This window comes from Cucumis sativus, unplaced genomic scaffold (genome assembly GCF_000004075.3).
Source record: "Cucumis sativus cultivar 9930 unplaced genomic scaffold, Cucumber_9930_V3 scaffold40, whole genome shotgun sequence".
In the NCBI taxonomy this organism is placed as follows: domain Eukaryota; kingdom Viridiplantae; phylum Streptophyta; class Magnoliopsida; order Cucurbitales; family Cucurbitaceae; genus Cucumis; species Cucumis sativus.
This window is the reverse complement of record NW_022279548.1, coordinates 346,118-367,835: the sequence shown is the minus strand read 5'-3', so window position 1 is coordinate 367,835 and position 21,718 is coordinate 346,118. Positions and strand designations below refer to the sequence as shown.

The 21,718-nt window shown below is 37.5% G+C and overlaps 2 long non-coding RNA genes across 2 annotated transcripts; one reads left to right on the top strand and one right to left on the bottom strand.

Annotated features, from left to right (window-relative positions):
* The first annotated feature begins 13,604 nt into the window (after positions 1–13,604).
* Positions 13,605–15,239, top strand: LOC116405871. The gene is made up of 3 exons (XR_004218949.1): positions 13,605–13,654; positions 13,762–13,949; positions 15,054–15,239. It is a non-coding gene; the product is annotated as an uncharacterized LOC116405871 (long non-coding RNA).
* Positions 15,240–17,094: 1,855 nt separating this feature from the next.
* On the bottom strand, positions 17,095–17,643 carry LOC116405872. The gene is made up of 2 exons (XR_004218951.1): positions 17,373–17,643; positions 17,095–17,292 (listed from the first exon to the last, which is right to left on the bottom strand). It is a non-coding gene; the product is annotated as an uncharacterized LOC116405872 (long non-coding RNA).
* Between the last annotated feature and the right edge of the window lie 4,075 nt (positions 17,644–21,718).

Sequence of the window (21,718 nt, the reverse complement as noted above, 5' to 3'; positions counted from 1 at the left end):
GTAACTGAGTACAAGAGAAACGTCAAATTATGGAGTCATTTTGGGCTCGGGCACTGTAGTCAAAGGGAAGGTAATTTGTGAAGATGTTGAGTTAATGCTGGGAGACTAGAAGGTAGTGAATGAGTTTTTATCCTTGAAGTTGGGAGGGGTAGTTGCCATACTTGGAATGCAGTGATTGTATTCCTTGGGAACGACTGGAGTGAATTGGAAGAATCTGATGTTAACATTTACATATCAGGGGAAGAAGGTGATAATCCAAGGAGATCCGAGCCTAACCAAGGCCAAGGTCTGTCTTAAGAAGTTTATGAAAACATTGGGGGGAAGAAGATCAAGGCTTTTTAGTAGAGTGCAGAGCCTTAGAGAAAAGTTAATCCTTAGAAGAAGAGAATTCGTGGGAGGTCGAATCAAAGTTGGTGTAGAAAATGGAATTCGACAAGTTTAGGAAAGGTACCTTAGACCAAAAAATTAGAGATTCGATCTCTATTCCCATGTGTTGAATTAAAAAATGGTGGTTAATGCTATTTGTTTTGGGAAGCAGTTCTTTAACAAAGGTTGTCCAACTTATGTTTGAACATAAAATTATTTATTGATTTAAATGGTTAAAACAGGAGGAATGGATGGGTGACACAAAAGATCACAATCCACTTATCACTTGAATCAAAATCTTTTGACAGTTTTGATTCAAAAAACTTGTTTGTTTGCAAGATTTACATATACTGTTTAGTTTTAGACAAGATAAATTGATACAGTTTTATTTTGGTACCTTTGCTGTTAGTACTTGCCAATTAATATCCGACTGCATAATATATAGATTATGGCATCTTGCTTGTCCTTTTGCAGCTGCACTTTGTATATAAATCTTGAACTTCTCTTTCTTAGTTGGCTATTTTCTGACAAGGATATGTTTTTTGTGTATGCTTGAACTTCTGAAAATATCCATATTTTTTGTGTATCAAAGCTGCCTACAATGAATGACAATGTGGATGTTTATGTGCTTGATTATGCAGTTCCTGTGAACTAACATATTGATAATTAACTTTTGGTCTAACTGCTTCTGATGATATCTAACATATGGAAATTTAGATTCTAGTAATTCAAGTTTTGTGATCCACATAATCCTTGAGTTCTGTCCCCTTGTATTTTCTTGAAATGAAAATTCGAATCATGTTTCTATCTAAAGTTGAATTGCATTATCTTTTTTTTTTTTTGAAAAGTTAATATCATAATACAACAAGGATGACCTCACAAGAGCGAACAATGCTCACAAAAACAGGAAGAATCCAGAGTATCAAAAGAAAGAACAATAATAAACCCAACAAAATTAAGAGCAACAAAAACATAAAAAGTCCAAACAACCCCACAGCCCGAGAACAAGCAGATAAAACAAAAATCAAAAGAAAACAAGCTAAATAATACCATAAGCATCCTCACGCAAATAAACAACACGAGCACTGATACAATATGGAATAAGCTGAAACAGAACAATGAGCAAACGAGCTTGACCACCATGGAGACAATGATTATGCTCCTTTCACATAAAATAAATCGTAGCACACCAGAGAACATACCACAACTTCCTTCTCACACCCTTACCAATACTCTAATGACAAACCCCAAACAACTCAACCCCCCAATACCCAATCCTGTGAGAGGAAGCCATAACCTAAAGGACCCGAGACTAAATATCACACCCAAAAGGACATGAAAAAACAAATGATAACGAGACTCTCAATCCCCACCCCACAAGAAACCTGTCCAACGAACCTTAACACTACGAGAATGAATAGTATCCCATGCACTAGCAATCAAAAAACCACTATGACGACCAAGAACCCAAACCTACCTATCACCAACATTAGGACACGAACTTACAACTTGAACCCTATCCCATAAATTAATCAAATCCAAAGACACCCTCGACCACCTCCACTCCCCTTTCGAACCAATAAACTTAGAGAGCCTAGCCTCCTATCTACTCGTTACATTATAAAGCGCTCTCTCACCAACTTGTTGAAGGATAGGACCACCCTTCAACCACGGATCCAGGCACAGTTTACAATGCCTACCATCCCCAACCTCCATCTGAACATGCTCTTTTAGACTATCTTGTTTACACATGATAGCGCAAAGACACCAAGACCGACCAACACAAGAATCGACCTCCCACAACGACCTTCCTTTATGAATATAAGCCTCCACCCAAGCAACCCATAGAAAACTCGAACTAGTCAGCAACAACCAAAGATTCTTCATAGTACTCACAACATTCTAAGAAGACCCATCAAGAATAGTAAGACCACCCTCCTCAAAAGGAACACACCTCAGCCCACGCCACCTTAACACCTCCTCTACCTTCCTCCTTACCCCTCCAAAGATAAGACCTCAAGATTTTATCAACCTCATGATGCACACTCACAGGCAGCACAAACACGTTAGCCTAGTAAACCTGAAGATTATCAAGCACATATCGAACCAGTTGCAATCTACCTGCAAATGATAAAACTCTAGCAAACCAAGAATGAATCTGACTAGTAATACGTTGAATAAGAGAGCACAATCAGTAGGTCGTAACCTCCCAGAAAGTAAAGGAAGCCCAAGATAACGAACAGGGAGATGCCTGAGGACAAAACCCAAACTGGTAGTCAAACGATAAACATCATCACTATTAACCCCTACAACAAACATAGAAATTTTACTAAGATTAGTAAATAGCCCCGAGAGATCACCAAACTTTCGAATAGTCTCGTTAATAAAACTCAAAGAGGAATCATCAGCAGCACAAAAAATCATAAGATCATTAGCAAAGGTCAGATGAGTTAAGCTAACCTTCTCACAATGCCTGTGAAACTGATAGCTCGGAGGAGGCCGATTCAACATACGAGAGAGGACCTCCATCACCACGATAAAAAGGAAAGGAGATAAAGGATCACCCTACCGCAAACCTTTCCTCCCATTAAAAAACCCTTGAAAGAGCCATTAATCATAATGGAGAACATCGAGGAGGTAACACAAGTTCTAAGGCAACTCACAAACCTCTTGGACTTCTAACACATGAAGGCTTCCTCCAATCTAACAGCCGTCCAAAAGGCCAAAATGGCAAGACCTGCTTGGCGACTCAAAACATCAGACATAGGATTTTGCCCAACCTTTCTCTGAGCTTTATCCATGGACTCTTTAGCAATACGAACCTCCTCACTTAGGCTCTAAATGTGCTTACCAAACTGTCTATGGAGGGTAGGCTTGTGGTTATGTAAATTTCTCACGAAACTCACAATCAGAGAAACTCCTACATGGCGACTCTAAATCGAAGAGACAATATCAATAAACAAAGAATCCTCAACCCAATGGTTGAAGAAACAAAAAGAAACTACCCACTGTCTCTGCTAAAAGTTGGGATAAAATAAGAGGGGAGTGATCAGAAATACCCGAAGGCCATGCAGTAATCCAACACCATTAACCAGAATACGATTAAACCGTTTTATCAAACCAAACCCATGAACCTTTCTAGTCCAGGTGAACCAGTTACCCTATACTAGAAAGGTTATTGGGTTATTTATGGTTCACCTGGACTAGAAAGGTTCATGGGTTTGGTTTGATAAAACGGTTTAATTGTATTCTGGTTAATGGTGTTGGATTACTGCATGGCCTTCGGGTATTTCTGATCACTCCCCTCTTATTTTATCCCAACTTTTAGCAGAGACAGTGGGTAGTTTCTTTTTGTTTCTTACAACTTTTGATTCTAGAGTGTCAACTCTTGTCAACAACTCTTAAATGGCTAAACCTTTTTCATTTAACAACCTTAGACAAGTTTTACATAGAAAAAACGTAATCTTATTTATCTAGAACAAAACCTTATAAAACCTTCCCAAAAGCCTAAGTCTGATAGCACAAAAGACTAATTTATCATTAGTACAAAATAACAGGACACATACGATAACAAAATGAAATCCTTCAGTAGACAGGTAGCAGCAAGTTAGGCTTAGAGGACACGATCTCTACCTAGAAAGTGGGAAAACATTTTGAATATTATGCATTTTGAAGAGTAAACAATATGCTAGAATAAATACCTTTGAACAATAACACGCTTGAAGGACTTTTCATAACATAACTTAAATATTTTATCATAAATCCGTCATAAATCATGACTTAAGAACATGCTTGAAATCACTTTAAATAAAACATTTTCCACTCACAGATACAAGCTCAAATCCTTGGTTTATAAATTTGTATGATCTTCTCATGTCTTGAAATAATGGTAAAATAGTACAATTAATTATCTTTTGCCAAGAAAATATCAAAAGTATACTTAAAAAACTCAAAAAATTACCAATAGCTCAACACGCAATATGACACTGCCTGACACGAATGGGTGGGTGGCAGGGCCTTGGTTGGGCGCTAGCTACTGTGTGTGATCTCACAAGAGGCTTTTCATGCGTGTTGGGCATGCCCGCGTGCTAACCTCACACACAAGCACATTGTGAACCTCACTTGGTTGCGTGCTTGGCATTTCGTATAGCCCTCCTCATGTGCATTCTTGGCTAGTGCATTTCTTGTGTCACATCGCGAGCTTTCAAACACGAGAGGCGCGATTATGTTGCACTTGTTTTACGTAGACAACAAGTTAGCTGATCAAAATCCAAAAACCACAGACAAACACATGATACGATGTAGCCTCTCTTCAGGTTCTTGAGAAAATGTTTTATAAAACGTGAGAAGAAAGAAATTCAATGAAAATATCGTTAAAGCAAGCATTGAAGACTGTCAATTGCAAAGAAAAACTTTGATTGCGAAGAGTGCAACAAGGCTTGGGCAGGGATTCAACTACTATGTCCCATCTATAGTACATTTTAGACTTTTTTAGTTCTGGTAGGCTTGCATAAGAAAAAGCCAAGTCACACCCAAGGTTTATGACATAAAAAGGAAAGCAAAAAGTAAAGCTAAATACAAAACATGAAAACAATGTAAATTGGGGGTGTTTGGGCATGCGGCCATAAGTAAACAGCGCCCTGGACAAGCATGCTTGTTACATTCTTCCCCACTTAAACAATTGACGTCCCTGTCGATTGGCGAAGCTAGAATTCCTCAATCTTCTTCTTTCACGCTCCAAGGACTTCAGCACATTCCTAACGTGTTTCTTCCACATGGAGGTTCTTTCACTTCAGTAGGAATTCATGTATCTTCTTCATGGGTATACCCTTCCTCACTCTCTTAGGAAGGATTTCTTCCATTTCTTTATTGTCTTTCTGCTTTAGGTCACTAGATGACCATACACCATTGTTGCACTACTGGTCATCTGGATCTTGATGGTAAGGTTTCAAGTTGCTCACATGAGCTACTAGATGATTTTTTATCCATGCAGGCAACGATACCCTATAGGATGAATTTCCAATTTTCTTCAGAACTTCAACAGGCCCTTCGTATTTTCTGGTGAGATGTTGATGTTGATGTTCTCTAAATCAAGTTTGCTTTGCTTTAAACTCTATGAAGAGTTGGTCTTCCGCTCAAAACTTGAGCCACATCCATCAACTAGGCCCAATTCTTTTGTCCAAAATCAACAAAATGTAGTAGATATTCCTTAAGCTACAATTGAATCCTTAGTTTGGCCATTTGTCTGAGGATGGCAGCTTAAGATATATTTAGGCGTGTCCCCAAGAAGGCGAATAGTTCGGTCCAGAGAGTACCAATGAATCTACCATCCCTGTCACTCACAATGCTTGATGGAACTCCCCATAACTTCAAGACGTTCTTAAAGAACAAGTGTGCTATCAGCTCGACAAACATAGTTTTGTAGTGGGGATGAAGGTGGCGTACTTCGAGAACCAATTGATTATAACCAAGATGCCTCAAAGTCGTTCACCTTTGGGATGTGTAATAAAATCCATGGATTTCGCACATTCAGGGAATTTCAATGTGTTCGACTAACTTTCCAAAGTTACTTTCTCTACTAAAGCCTGAAGCCCGTATGCTGCAAGAATAGTGTTGCCAATCGAGGTTGCAACGTTTCAAATGCAACGATCATCATACCATTCAAAATTTGAATTTTCAACATGACGAGTTTGTAACTTTAGTGCCCCTTGGAGAAGAAAATGAAATTCAGGGTATGTGTAATTCAGGTTTTGTTCCACAAGATAGTACAATTTAAATTATTCTCCATATGTTGCTTAATTATCTCAGAACGGTTTATTTAAACCAGGATGCAGTGCATGACAGCAACGGTCCGGTTTCTTTTGCAGAAATAGAGAACAACATGACAGCTAGTATGACAGCTAAAAGTGATGTATACGATACCTGCTCTCAAGGATGCTCTTTAGCCAATTCAAAGCATGAGATTTTATCAAGTATTTATCCTAAAAATCCAACCAATCAGTGTACACAAAATTTCTATCAAGAATTTGGAAGTGTAAATGTGGCATCAGAGGACCTCAATTCTGAAGAGAACATTAGGAAAATCATTAAAATTATGTTGATGAACATTGCAAACGAAACTAAGAAAACTCAGCTCATGAAAGTACGGTACCAATTTATAGTCTTCTAAAATATTCATCAATCATGTTTCTTTTATGAGATTTTCTATTGATGGTATTGAAGTTTTATATCCTTGGCTTAGTATTCTTTAAAGGGTGTTTGACAGAAGGAGTGGTCAAGAAGTTGTGAAATCTAGAAAGTTTTGAACTCTTAGGGCCTAGGACATACGAAGTCAATAAGGCATAAAATTGAAATTTTCTTGTCGGGAGTCCACAAACACTTTTGGCCAAACAAAGAGCGGAAAACTCCACACTTCCCTAATCCTACTTCTTCCAACTCTTTGGCTCATACAGCCTCTACGATCTCTAAATACTGATAGGCCCATGGTAGTGAAGGTGTACACCAGTAGCACAAGAAAGGATTCAGGTGAGGAGGATGGGAAGCTGTATTTGTTGGTCTGAATGTTGCTAGTTAAGGGAGCATGAGTCTTTTATGCTTTCATATAAATGATTATGATTGTTTGGGGAGGGTATGTTTTGGCATAGCTTGTATCAGGTTTCTTAGAATAATTGGAGAGCTAGAGAAGCTTCTGATTCCTTCCCTCCATTTATTGATAAATAAAATTGAGGTTAAGGCTTTATCATATACATACCCAGTCATTGAACTTCTCCATATTCCTTAAGAGGCATATCTTGCTTGGCTTATTTGGCTGGCTCTACTCATGTAGGATTTCGAAAGGCGAATCTGACATCCTGCCAAAAATGATTAATCAGTTTCTTTAACTGTTGAACTTTTAGGTTGTATACTAGCAAGCACATGAAGTTTAGGGATTCAATCTTATATTTTTTAAGAGTTATTCAATATCCCTACTTAGAATAGACAAATGAAGCTTGAAACTACCCATAATATTAATGTTGTTGTTTAATTATGACATTTTGTTATCGGTCTTTTAACTTACAAATATCCATCTTCTGATATGTGTTCACATGCATATTTTATGGATGTAGATTTTATAGTATTTCTTTATTTATTTTATATGGCATTAGCTGTGTAACATTTTTTTATAAAATATTAATATAAATATTAAACCACCGATTCACCAAAAAGTTTTAAGCTGGTGGTTGAAAGAAAATTCAATTATAGCCTTAAGCTTAAGCTACTTTGGTGGACTAGAGAGTTAATCTTAGAAACACTCAATCTGATCAAGTTCTCTGAAGCAAGAATTAAAGTTCGAAAAAATCTTTGCGGATTCTTACCAGCCAACTATAGAATTAAAGAGTGAGAACTGAGGAAATTTTTCCCTTAATTTTGGGGATTTTGAACCCTATAAGCTTCTGTAATAATCCAATCTGATCTATTTCAAAGTGATTTTTCCAATCCTATTGATTTATGTAGAATAAATTCAGTGATTTTAGATGAAGGGCTCCAAAGTGATGGTCTCCCAGATACCTAAATTTTCTCAAACAGAATGGCCATCCATCTCAAGAAATCCTTTCGAAGCACTTAGGAAGTGGGTGATGAAGAAGAAACCTTGTCGACTGGAAAGAGTTTCAGCCCTTGAATCCTCGCCCGGAAAAAATAATTTTCAGAAGGCAAATTCAAATTTTGGTATAGTTGGCATCTCCACGTACTTAGAAGGGGAAAAGACTTCAACAGAAAAGAGAGAAAAACAGACCTCGAAAGAAGAAAAGGCAGCCAACCAACATTTTATTATCTCAAAAAACAACTCACCTAGCCCTCCCCAACTAGATTGTTCCAAACTTAATGTATCTGCAGACATTTTAAAAGCTGACACACAGATGGTAGGCCCCAAGAATTTTATTAATCAGAATTCCAATGGCTTTTGGTATTCTGACGAATTAGAGGAAGAATCAGAGTCCTCTCCTCCATCAAGGAACTTCACTTGCGGGCCATCTCCTGTTTTCAGTTCTCAACCAAAATTACCAGCCTCTCCAAGACTAAAATATCATCTGCAATGAAAGCTATTCCATTTCATGCCAGAAATTTTTCTAAGCACCTCAAGACCTATACCAAAGGGAGAACTTCTTTTCGCAACATTTGGATGAGCTTGGCTAATTCTGATTTATTAGAGGAAAGTTGTGTGAAGATACAAATTCCAAATTCAGTTGGCAAAAGGTCAGTACTGCCTTCCTCCTTAAGTAATAAATTTTCTCAATCCTCCTCCAAACTTTCTGGTTCATTCTATAATTTTGTGCAAGATACTTCTTGTCTAAAAAAAGTTGAGAACCTAGAAGGTGAATTCATGGAAGTTGAATCAGTCACCAGTGTAAGTATCCTCCCCCTCAAGAGTTGGTTCCTTTTCGGCAGCATGTGAAATTGAATTGAAATAAGGCAGAGGTAGCAAAGATGGAGATTATATCATGGAACACTAGAGGATTCATGGGCTATTCGAAACAATTGGCTATTAAAAATATTTTGAAGAAAGCTAATCGAGATAGAGCATTGATTCCGGAGACCAAAAGAGAAGAGATTGCCAGTTGTATTATAAAGGCAATATGGAGTTCAAAAGGAATTGGCTGGGTCTTTGTTTTAAGCTAGTGGCAAATTAAGATTTTTGCTGATTATGTGGATAAATATAAGTTGTCGATTATTGAAGTTCGGTCAAGAGAAGGAAGGTCATTACAGTGTGGCTCATAAGTTGTTTCAACATTAATTTATAAGTTGTTTGGAAAGGTTCTCGCAGAAAGATTAAAAAAAGTCAGGCCAGGTATTACTTTGTAAGACCTCCTATTATCTATACCTATAAAAGGAAGGGTAGAAAGAGAAATTCTTAGCAACCAATGATGAGAGAATAATGGGAGAGGATCGTGCAGGTGGGGCCTGCCAGGAGGGATGAGAGAGAGAGGTATAAATATGTAATGTTGGGGTAGGGGAGGCTAGGTCTTTTTTGGTTATTTCAAGGAGAGTAAAGGCTGCTGTAGCCTGAGGGTATCCAGCCCGTATAAAGAAGCTGGGTAAGTTTTCTATGTTGTTCTTCTTTATTTTTCATATCTACTACTGTTGAATGTGTTTTGGCTTTTACATAAATAAAGATTTACAGAGTGCTGCTCTATTTAGCCATTTGGTTAGGATATTTTGTGTTTTATTGTTAGAATCCTAACATACTTCTCCATTACAATGTGGCTCTTCTGGAAGAGTGCCAAATCTTGGATCCTATTTTAATAGCAAAAGAAACTATGGAGGTCTATAGTATTCGAAAAAAGAAAAGATGGATCATTAAATTATACCTTGAAAAGGCCTTTACAGAGTGGATTGGAAATTTTAGAAAATGTAATGCAAAGAAGATCTTCGATGTAGGATATTGTGTTATATTGGCCAGCCTTTACAGCATCCCCATTTTGAAGTCTTTGATGATCAGGACTTTCGGATCAGCCCTCTGCTTCAAACAGTTTTTGCTCAACCAATCAAGGCTTATTCTTCTTTGTTCTCAGCATGCTGCCTTTGATTATGATTTTTCTTTGGAAAGATTCTTTTTATCATTTTGTTTGTCTTTGTTTTTGTGGCTTTTTGTTTTGATCTTGTGTTGTCGCTTTTTGGATGTTTTGAGGGCACTAAGGGGGTGTCAACCTAGTTTGAGATGCCCGGATGCGCCTGTTGATCTTCCCTCTCCTCTTTTGCTCTGTGTATAATCCTCATGTACATTGAGCTTTGTGTCTTTCTTTATATTAATAATAGTGAGACTCGTATCCTTTTTTAAAAAAAGAAAGAAAATTCAATTATATATCACCAACACTCTCCTCACTTGTGGGCTTGAAATATTTGAAAGGCCCAACAACTGGAAATGGATTTTAATTGGGGAGGAAACGACAATGCGAGGCTTGAACACAAGACCTTCTTGGACCACCTGCTCGGATACCATATTGAAAGGGAGACAAACAAACACAAAACTTTACGTGGAAACCTGTGTACCAGGAGAAAAACCACTATATTTTCTTCTTATTATTTTCTGGTGAAAAATACAATAGGTACAAGGGAGAATAAATAGAATATACAGAGGAATAAAAAAGGAAAATATTTAGGAATTAAGAAAAATATTCCCATAAACTTTTCATAAATATTCTAAGATTCTAACAATAAAAAGTTCTATTTATTCCAAATTGTGACTGCTCTAATATGCAGTTGTTTTCTGATTCAGATGATTGAGGAGCTTGGTGGTTCTCTCACTGCTGATGGGAGTACAAGCACTCATGTCATTACAGGAAAAGTGCGGAAAACTCTAAATTTTTGTATTGCTCTCTTTTTAGGGTTAGTCTTGCAACCTTAGACGAACACTCTTCTATGTGTCCTTTTGGCCTTTGAATACCGATAATCATCTCATTTGCACCAAAGTTAGCAATTCCATGCACACAAGGCCTTTGCCGTTATTTTTCCATTGCCTCGTAGTTGTGCTTAGGCTGGAAATTGTTGTGAACCTTCTAAATCTAAAAGGGCATAGTTTCTTATTCTACTGCCTGTTTACTTTTAGTTAAACATCAAAATCAATTCTTATGTTTGAGTTGGATTGTATCATGCTCTTCCTTTTCAGTTGTTTCTATCGTGATGGTGGGTAGTGGTTGTTAAGACAACCATTAGGCTAATTTGGGTTGCAGGCTTACTTTTCCCATTTTACGTGTAAAATGGCTCAAGCTCACTAATGAAAGATATTTGTTGGCTAGCTAGTGTTTTTATCCTCGATTTCCTTCTTCCCCTAATACATTATGTTATGGAATTTGTTAGATACCTAGATTAGTATAGGGTTGGGGTATAAGGGTAATTAGATATTTAGAAAGTTACTAGTAGTTATTGTGTAAGTGTGGTTACTAGTAGTTATTATGTAAGTGTGGTAACTAGGGTGGTTACATGTTATTATAAATGGAGGGAGGGTAAGGCTTGGGTGAGAGTACTCAAGAGGGAGGGTTCCAAGTGCTTTATACTTGGTTTTATCTTGTATTTTCTTATAGTTACATTATAATAAATTCAGATCTTGTTCTTGTTAGGAAGTATATGTCTCCAATATTATTTAAATACAGTAGAAGAATTAAAAGGGTAATATTGACCCACACGAGAATATAGGAGAGATTATAGGAGGAGAGAATATCGGAGGAGATCTTTCCCATTAGTTTGTTAGTAAAGCAAAATAAAAGGGAGGAAAGAGGAGGGAGAAAGGGGACAAAATATTCCAAAGAAGTAGAGGCTGTCGTCTTTCGTGCTCGGGAGAAGTAGAGGGTCCAAGTCAAGTTCTTTTTATTCGACAATCTCCGGAAGAATGGAAGGATCGTCGAGCAAAGGACCAACGATTGAGAGTATCATCGAAGGTGGAGGTAAGACATTGAAGGAAATCAAGGTAGAAGGTAAAACAAACAAGTTTGAAAGGGATGAAAACTCAAACGATCATAGCAAATTCAAGAAGGTTGAAATGCCTGTGTTCAGTGGCACTGATCTGGATTGTGTTTATTTAGAATGGATTGGAATCTTCAGGTCCATAAATCGATGGACTCCAAGAAGTTGCTGAATCCATAGAAGAATCGAGGAAAACGCGATTGTAACGGTTATACAACGAAGGTGAAGAGGATGGCAAAGAGTGACCAAGAAGAAACTATAGAGGAAGGTCGATGATGATTACCTGTGAGGCTCGAAATGAAGACTCGAGTGAAGAAAAATTTGTTGCTCACAGAAACACAAAATGGCTGGTTGCAATGGAGAAAGAAGAAGCCGACAGTTACCGGTCTACAGAGGCTCGAGAAGGTGGTCTGGAATAGGGGTGAATCACGTGACGAGGAAGAAGTTGCTGCACACATGATGGTGCCAATGACGTGGTAGAAATTGGTAGGAAAGAGGATTAGGACAAAAGGAACAATCTTGGGTTTTACTATTTCAAGTGGGCTTCAACTTACTCTAAATGAGCTTCAACTTATTCTAAATAAAACATTGGGGGCACATCATTTTGTAGATGAAGTGGGTGGAGAGTTCCAAAAATAGGAGGGAAGAAAAACGTGTATGTAGGTGGGTCCTAGGAATGAAACCGGCGGCAGTATGATTTTGATCTTGACGCAACAATTTGATTATGGCCTAGCCCACTAGAGATGAAGGGTTTGAAAATTAAACACTTGTTGGTGATATGCAAAGGGTTAACTAAGACAATGTGTTATGGAAAAGGAAAATTCAAGTACATTGGGCTGCTTTGTGGGCTGAAGTCAATGGACCTTATTGGAATCGAGAGTTTTTCAAAGCCGAAGGGGAGGATTTCTTTTTCAACATTGAAGAGCAGAATGCTGGGGATTGTTTGCAATTAAAAAGAGAAAAAAAGAGAAAGGGGCCTTGATCATGTTTGTAAGCACACCTTGAGGACAAGGTGTTTTGAAGGATCGGGTAATGTTAGATACCTAGATTAGTATAAGGTTAGGGGTATAAGGGTAATTAGATATTTAGAAAGTTACTAGTAGTTATTATGTAAGTGTGGTTACATCTTATTATAAATGGAGGGAGGGTAAGTGAGGGGAGAATTCTGGGGAGTGATCTAGGGCTTGGGTGAGAGTACTCAAGAGGGAGGTTCCAAGTGCCTTATACTTGGTTTTATCTTGTATTTTCTTATAGTTCATTATAATAAATTAAGAACTTGTTCTTGTTAGGAAGTATCCTAACAGAATAACTCTAGAAGGTCTCATGTTAGCGAATGATAATCTGCGTTAAGTGTGTATTTGTAGGAGTTCTTCTCCCGGGCATCTATGGTTGATATTCTTTACCTTTCAATATATCAAAGCCAAGGATTCTTTTGCATTTCTCTATGCTTTTTTTTACCCATTTATGCTTTTTTTAGTTATATTTGAGAGTAGTATTTCATTTCTTTCATGTGAAATGTTGAACTTCAGTAGTGTGGAGAGTGGAACGTAATATCTTACCTTTTATATTAGTAAACTTGATTTTAAGCAATGTGTTTTTGAAGATTTTATGTTGTAGAATGTTTTTTGTTCTTCAAGCTACTGTTCTTAACTTTATTTTCTCCTGTTAATGTTCTCAATGATTATCGAGCATATGCATTACCATGTGGCTTCAAGCGTGTCAGTGTGCTCTTGCTCATAATTTTTACTATATCTTGTTACTAAAATTGCAAGTTAATTGCAAATTACTCAGAGCTTGGATTGTCTCCTCAGTTGGTTAAAGGAAAGCTACCGGGAAGGCAGATTTGTTGGTAAGTTCGAATGGCTTGCTAGTATCAAAGCGTAATGTATTTTCTTCCACTTATGTTTTTCATCCTACCTAATTTTTGTGATTGATTAATTCCTTATGGATCTGCAGACGAGTTGCCTTACATACTAAATGATGATGACTACATATCGAAGTATCGAGCCAGCCTAAAAGCTGTAGTTCTCAGGGCAAAAGCATGTTCTTGAGCTTTATTTGAAGGGTATGATGTTTGCATATCAGCTCACGCTCAACCACCACCTAAAACTCTATCCCTGATAGTCAAGTCAGCCGGTGGAAATGTAAGTTCTCTGTTATTGTACAAATCTCGAGTACTAGGTTTGGTTCTCTATATTACATATACAACCACTATAATATGGCTATCCTCCCATCTAATGAAGACGTGAAGTTCTCAAAAAACAAGCACGTATACGAATTCTAGACATGGGTCAATAAATCATAGACATGGTGACGTGTCATTTTTTTCTTAAAAATATAGGATAGTGCTAGAACACAGTTTTAATATATATAATTTAAAAAGTATGTATCATATTTATATAGAAATTCAAAGTCAATAAGTTTATGTATTTATATGCTTAAAAATAAGCTTGTCCTTCACTCAAAACTTATTCAAAGCCAAGAGTTTAATATGTGTGTGTGACCAATCTTGACCTTTATTGCATTGGAATACTTGTTGTCTAACACATCTACTGTACTAACTAGTGTTCAACACGTGTTCTCCGAGTGTTCCATACATATTGTTTATTGATACACTACCCAAACTAGAGTGTATGTGCTTCTTTAAGTCTTTAATATTTATGTTTGTTTTGATCCTAGGAATTGAGCATGTAATGTAAAAAGTCTATGCACAAGGGGTCATATGGCCATCTCCGTGTTTCTTTAATTATCAAATTTGTTCAAGTTTTTAATTGTCTCTAGATCGAAATCTGGAGTTATTTTTTGTGATTTGGTGTACAAATACATACATCCATGTTTCTAATTATGATTAGATTGTTTTCTGGTCGCAACATTTTATTGTTTAGCTTGTCTTTGATCTTGAACTTACTATTATGTTGATTTAAATTCCATTTTAGCCTTAGAACTTTCAAAACATCCATTTTAGTCATCGAGCTTCCAAAACGTAGCCAACTAACGGTTTTAGTATTTTTAAATTATTTTATCAATTAATATTCATTTATCCAATACTCATCGGTCATTTCTGCTATATGTGATTGGAATATATCTCATAGGAAGCATTTTGAAAGTTGGGAAAAGATGAAAAATTTTAGGGACTAGAACAAGAATTTGTTTAATATTTTTTGATAGGGTGAATACTTGCAATTTCCTTGTAGTATATACATAATTTTTTCTCTCATTTGGCAAATTCATTATGCTTGAAAATTTAGGTGATTCATGAGCTAGATAAAGTAAACAACGTATGGAAGACGAGCTTTGTGGCTTGTGAGGAAGACGTGGAGGAAGCCTTGGTGGCCGTAGAAAAAGGGATATGGACTTTCAACGTTGAATGGCTAATGGCATGTATAATGAGACAAGAAGTAGACTTGGAGGCCCTCAATTTGCTGAGTCCCTATGAGAAACAAGGTCACCCTAACTTTCAATTTTGAACAAGCAGCAGCCAGCCATTTCGTCCTTGTGTAAATCCACTCTTTTCTCAACTCACTCTAATTTGGTACATAAACAAACTCTGATCGCTCCATCTCTATATTCATCAGTACATAAAAGACGATAAGTTTATTCATGGAGAAAGTTGGATGTAAGTATGTTTTAGGAATGGTCCTTCATTTAGTAACTTTGGGAATTGTAAATATGAGGTAATGAAGTTCTATCAAGTTGAATGTTCTTGTTTATGTTGGATGAGACTGATTCTTGGATACCAGAATTAACTTGAAGTACGTGTTTGAGTTCCATTGGAGTGATTAGAGAAAAAATGTTCCTTTAAAAAGGGTATTTTTTTTATGTAGACTTTCTTTTTATTAAAATTGCTTAAAATACAATTTGAGAGTATTTCAATAGCTTTCAAAGAGTTGTCAAACACTTGTAGTTTTTCTAAAATAACATATTTTCAAAATTAATTACTGTAATAGTTAAACAAAAGATTCTTTCCCTTAGAACTTTTAAAGTTTGTCTAGTTACCTCTTAAACCTTTCAATTGTTTAATAGGTCTTTCAATTTTATGTTTTAAGTGTCTATAAATTTTGATTTTTTTTATTTGTTAGATATAAATCTGAAGAAATGAATAAAGTAGATTTGTAAGTTTAAAATAGTTTAAAAGTTGAGAAATTAAATTTGTGGTTTAAAAAGTTGGAGTAAATAGTTTGTGTTAAGTCGGGTTGTGATATTTTATTTATTTATTTTAATAATAGAAGAGAGGGAGACGAAAACTGCAAACTGAAGGGAGAAGAAGCGGTGGCTGAATTTGTATATTTCTCCTTTCTTTTCAATTTGAGAAAATTTCTTTGCAATTCACTTTGAAAAGGAAATGAATTGTAACGACCCAACTTTTCTAGGTAAGTCGAGGTCATTAATTTTTGACAAAAGACTTTGGTTGATACAAAATGAAACGTAAGCCAATTTAAAAACAACTTTAAGTCAGGCCTGATTTTCTAATATAAAAAAAAAACTTAAAAATAATACTATTTACAAATAAAAGTTTGTAAACTAAATTTCAATACAACATCTTAAACCTCAAAAGAAACCATAAGCGGAAGCAAAATGACACGTTTCCTATGGCAATCACGCTTCCTTCCTGCCCCTCGCCGATTTGCCACCTTTATTTCCTTTGCCTGAAAATTAAACATAAGAAGGGTGAGTATAACAATACTCAGTAAGAGACCCTCTACTGGTCCCGTCAGGGGAAAATAAATTGTTAACATTCTATTGGGACACCCTGTACAGTCGCAGTCTTGTGATCCCGTAGGATGCACATTTCAGTCTAACGCCCCGAGGGACGTACATATCAGTCTAGTGTTCTGCAGAAACACATATCAGTCTAATGCTCCCGAAGGTGCAGAATAAATTGGTGATCCCGTGGGACACCTACAAGGCACACATCCCAATAAAAGCTAACAATTTTCCCCTCATTCCATTCAATCCATCTTTCAGTTACTTCAAAATATAAAGTTCTTTCTCTCAACGTCCTAACAGTCAACTTATCTCACTTTAGTCATATGTCTGTCAATAACATACTAATACGTCAGTCAATCAAACTATACAGTCAATACACCCCTCAGTTCACCAGCACACAGTCATACTTTAGCGTAACGTACACCCAGTCTAAACGACAATCACAAGTTCACATCTGCATCTCATACAAACACAATCTACAATTTTCGTCCTGTCCACATCCACACACATATATATATATTCCAAGACAATCACAATATGCATTCAACACTAAGTCTACTTCAATCCATATGTATATATATATTTTCAGTCAATCCACAGTATACATTCAACACCGAATCTACATCCATACGTGTATATATATATATCATCTCAACATCTTTACTCAGTCAGAGACAATCATACAGACATACAATTCACAATCATAAGTGAGTCCAGTAGAAAATCCCTTACCTCAAAGTTAGGGAAGCTCCTTAATCAACTAACGTCCTCGAAACAATCCTAAGCAATACAATACAAAAATTTGATTACTTTCAAGATACATATCTCACTTACTTTCCTCAACGTAAGTTCCAACTCACCGAAGTATTGGCGAACTGAACCCTCAACAATTCATATATTGGTTGTGAATTTAAGGGAGCCCAACGTTACTCCCAACACCTCAACGCACGACTGTCGAACTCGCAGCAAAAATCCTAAGTGTGGGTCGGTCAGCGGTCGGCCAAAGGAGACGTGGCGGCTGCCTCAAAATCGATCGACGATCTGACGCGGCGACCGGGCTTCACAAGATGTATGCATCGACGGCTTCACGGAGGTGAAGACAGACGCGGTCGGAGAGTCGCGCGGCAGTGCAGAAAAAGAGGAGAGAACGAAATGGGCGCGGCTGGAAACAGAGGTTGCGCGGCAGGGCTTCACGAACCGGCCGACGGTTGCAGCGACGGATCTGGGTTACTGCGAACTGCAAGGGTGAAGCACGAGCGGCAGCGAGGACCTGGACGGCTCGGCGATGCAGATCTGGACGACGGTTGTGAGCGGGGAGGCACGACAGTTACAGGTGGATGGGCGCGGTTTCGATCCGAAGGAGAAAAGAGAGGGTGGCGGTTGGGTTCGGCTTCGGTGAATGGAGACGGAAACAGACGAACGGAGAGTCACGCGGGACGACTGTTGCAAGGTTGCTTCGCGAACGGAGATGGAGAACGGAAGGGAGGGTCGCGGCGCTGGGCGGAAGAAGAAAAGGGAAAAAAGAAATTTTCATTTTCTTTTCTTTTATTTAATAAAATGTAAAATAAATATAATAATAAAAATATAATTAAAATTATACATATTTAATTATATTAATACATTTTCAAATCTTCTTTCTCCCCTTCAACATATTTTAAAAAACAAATCTTGAACAAATCGAAATAATTCTCTCAAAATAATTTACCTTCAAGTTTGGGGCGTTACATGAATATTTCTCCTCTCAGGCTTATCTCTCTCTTCTTCTCAATTTATTTTCAATTTTTCTGTGTGCTTCTCACAGTGTATGCATAATCTCTCTTTCATTTTGATCTTCATCTCCATTTCAAATATCTCCCACACAAAGAACAAAGAAATGAGTAAAGTAACTGAGAGAGCATTTTGTTTTTCCCTTCATATGGTTGGTTACTTTTTGTCAATTAAATGAAAAGTGAAGAATAAGATAAGATTTTCTTTACCCATTTGCCATCATCATCAAAGCTATTTACCTCATTTTTGTTCACACACACACACTTCATTTTGTTGGATTACACTCATTTGAGAAAATAGCAAAATTTTATTAGAAGAATAGCAAACATGAGCATTTCACGTGTTTTGAATTTTCATTAACCCTAAAATCTCCTCGCCTGCTTTTAGTTAAACTGTAACTAATTTTGAAATATGCAAAATTTTAGCATAAATATTGATTTTCTCCTACATTATCTTAACACACTTTTTTTTCCTCCAAATATTGGATTTGTATCAAATCTTTATTTTCAAATTTTAGTTTATCCAAATTTTCATTTTTCAAAATTTCATCGTTATTCTACTTTTATTTTTGTATTTCATATATATATATATATTTATAATATTTAATCTTATTTTTTCTCTTTTCCTATTCATCTTCTTCCTTTCTCTCTCTTCAACCCATAGGCCACACCACCGTCTCTTTTCTTCTTCTCTTTCATTCTCCAATCAACTTCATCACCGTCTTCCACCTACATCGAACGTCAAGCAAATTTTGTCCTATCGTCGCATCACCGTTAGACCGAGTCACTCCGGTTCCATCACGCCATGTATGTTTAGATTTGAATTGTTCGGTTATTTGTTGCACCGATCCGTCTCTGTTAGAATTTGATTCTCCACAATTTGGGTAAGTTATGGAATTTACATATAGAGTGAATTGAATGGATTAAATTGTTTGTAGAAGTGATTGATTTCTCTTCAATTATGTTTAGGTCGGTTCGTTGCACTTTAGTTTGAAAAATAAGCTTAAGTAAGGTTATAAGGTAAGGGATTCTCTACTATTGGACTCACTTATAGTTCTGAATTGTGCTGTCTGTATAGTTACCTCCGATTGAGTAAAGATGTCGAAACGATTGGGACGAAACCAAGAAACCGAGTCAAGGGCATCACCGTTCGGCTTTTGTGGGCAAGACTCTTCGAGATCACTCAAATCGGACCGTCCAGTGGTTAGATGTGAACTTTCGAGGCCTCCGACCCCGTTCTGAGTCCGGTCGTTCCTTTCTAGGTCATTGTGCCTTTCTTCGACGTTTTGGGACGGAACCAAGAAACCGAGTCTGGGGCATCACCGTTCGGCTTTTGTCGGCAAGAAACTTTGAGATCACTCAGCTCAGACCGCCTAGTGGTTAGATGTGAAGTTTCGAGCTCCAACCCCTTTTGAGTCCGGCCGTTCCTTTAGGCCATTGTGCCTTTCTTGACGTTTGGGACGGAACCAAGAAACTGAGTCTAGGGCATCATCGTTCAACTTTTGTGGGCAAGAAACTTCGAGATCACTCAGAATCAGACCGTCCAGTGGCTAGATGTGAACTTTTGAGGACTCCGACCCCTGTCTGAGTCCGGTCGTTCCTTTCTAGGCCATTGCGCCTTTCGTCGGCGTTTTGGGACGGAACCAAGAAACCGAGTCTGGGCCATCACCTTTCCCCTTTTGTGGGCAAGAAACTTCAAGATCACTCAGAATACGACCGCCCAGTGGTTAGATGTGAACTTTCGAGGCCTCCGACCCCGTTCTGAGTCTGGTCGTTCCTATCCTAGGCATTATGCCTTTCTCCGGCGTTTTGGGACGGAACCAAGAAACTGAGTCTAGGGCATCACTGTTTGCCTTTTGTGGGTAAGAAACTTCGAGATCACTAAGAATCGGACCACCCAGTGGCTAGATGTGAACTTTCGAGGTTTCCGACCCCTGTCTGAGTCCGGTCGTTCCTTTCTAAGCCATTGTGCCTTTCTTTGGCGTTTTGGGACGGAACCAAGAAACGGAGTCTGGGCATCACCGTTCGGTTGTTGTGGGCAAGAAACTTCGAGATCACTTAGAATCGGACCGCCCAATGGGTAGATGTGAACTTTCGAGGCCTCCAACCCCTTTCTGAGTTCGGTCGTTCCTTTCTAGTCCATTTTGCCTTTCTTCGGCTTGGTTTAATCTTGGGTGAGAGTACTCAAGAGGGAGGGTTCCAAGTGCTTTATACTTGGTTTAATCTTGTATTTTCTTATAGTTACATTATAATAAATTCAGATCTTGTTATTGTTAGGAAGTATATGTCTCCAATATTATTTAAATACAGTAGAAGAATTAAAAAGGGTAATATTGACCCACACGAGAATATAGGAGAGATTAAGAGAGCACAATCAGTAGGTCGTAACCTTCCAGAAAGTAAAGGAAGCCCAAGATAACGAACAGGGAGATGCCTGAGGACAAAACCCAAACTGGTAGTCAAACGATAAACATCATCACTATTAACCCCTACAACAAACATAGAAATTTTACTAAGATTAGTAAATAGCCCCGAGAGATCACCAAACTTTCGAATAGTCTCGTTAATAAAACTCAAAGAGGAATCATCAGCAGCACAAAAAATCATAAGATCATTAGCAAAGGTCAGATGAGTTAAGCTAACCTTCTCACAATGCCTGTGAAACTGATAGCTCGGAGGAGGCCGATTTAACATATGAGAGAGGACCTCCATCACCATGATAAAAAGGAAATGAGATAAAGGATCACCCTACCGCAAACCTTTCTTCCATTATAAAACCCTTGAAAGAGCCATTAATCATAATGGAGAACATCGAGGAGGTAACACAAGTTCTAAGGAAACTCACAAACCTCTTGGACTTCTAACACATGAAGGCTTCCTCCAATTTAACAGCCGTCCAAAAGGCCTCAATGGCAAGACCTGCTTGGCGACTCAAAACATCAGACATAGGATTTTGCCCAACCTTTCTCTGAGCTTTATCCATGGACTCTTTAGCAATACGAACCTCCTCACTTAGGCTCTGAATGTGCTTACCAAACTGTATATGGAGGGTAGGCTTGTGGTTATGTAAATTTCTTACGAAACTCACAATCAGAGAAACTCTTACATGGCGACTCCAAATCAAAGAGACAACATCAATAAACATCTTTCAACATTATTATTAGAGGCAAAAATACATATGTTGGGATTTTATGTCCTAAAACTCGTAGTTTGTTATCATATTCAGTTCAATAAAATCATTATTGAAAAATTAAAAATTATAATCTTAAATCCAATAAACTAAGTCTTGATGCTATTTTTTAATACATTTGAACTTTATGTCGAGACATAAATGTGGATCAAGTTCGAGTATATAGCCTCAATAGTCTATAGTGCCTTATTTAGAGAAACTACAGATGTGACCCGCTTTGTAATTAGTACAAACGAGGTGATCCTCAGTT